This window comes from Pygoscelis adeliae, unplaced genomic scaffold, assembly GCF_000699105.1.
Source record: "Pygoscelis adeliae isolate BGI_AS28 unplaced genomic scaffold, ASM69910v1 Scaffold92, whole genome shotgun sequence".
NCBI lineage: Eukaryota > Metazoa > Chordata > Aves > Sphenisciformes > Spheniscidae > Pygoscelis > Pygoscelis adeliae.
In genome coordinates, this window is record NW_008824306.1 from 2,002,340 (window position 1) to 2,002,998 (window position 659).

Below are 659 nucleotides of genomic sequence, written 5' to 3' on the forward strand. Positions count from 1 at the left end.
CTGCCTAAACCGAAATGCACTACTGTCGTGCATGACTCAATATGTATTTTAAATCGGTTTAGCGATCTCGCTGGCGCATTGTGCTTAGCTTTATGGTTAAATGAAATGCCACACGTCCCGGGTAAAGGTCAAACTTCTTCTCTAATCCGCGGATCCGTGCGGCGGCTACTTAGTCTGCAGCTTCCTCCTCTGGTTTACAAAACGTGTCACTAGCGGTGATGCCGTGTGGAGATTGCAAAAAATAACCCACGGTACTTTCTTTCTTTTTTCTTTTTTTTAAAAAAAAGCGCAGCCACCCCCTGTTCTTTAAATACTTGTCTAATATTAGATCGCTGGCTGCTGCCAGAGCTTTATACAGGACATCGTAAACGGTACAGCAATACAGCGTCTTTAAAGTCTCCTTTCTAGCGGTGGCACAGGTCGTTGTTTTTATAACTCGTAAATATGTAAGTCGGAGGTACAAGATAAACGAGGTACCTAAACACATTCATAAGCAGCTGCCCATATTTAAGCTTATAAATACCGTGCGAGCGCTGCCCTTTAAATCAGACTCCAGATGAACGGGCTGAGGGCTAATCGAAGTAGATCGCTACGAGTCCCCGACTGCTTTTCACTCCTCTCGCAGGGATTTTCGCAAATCTAGAAATGATCCTTTCAGT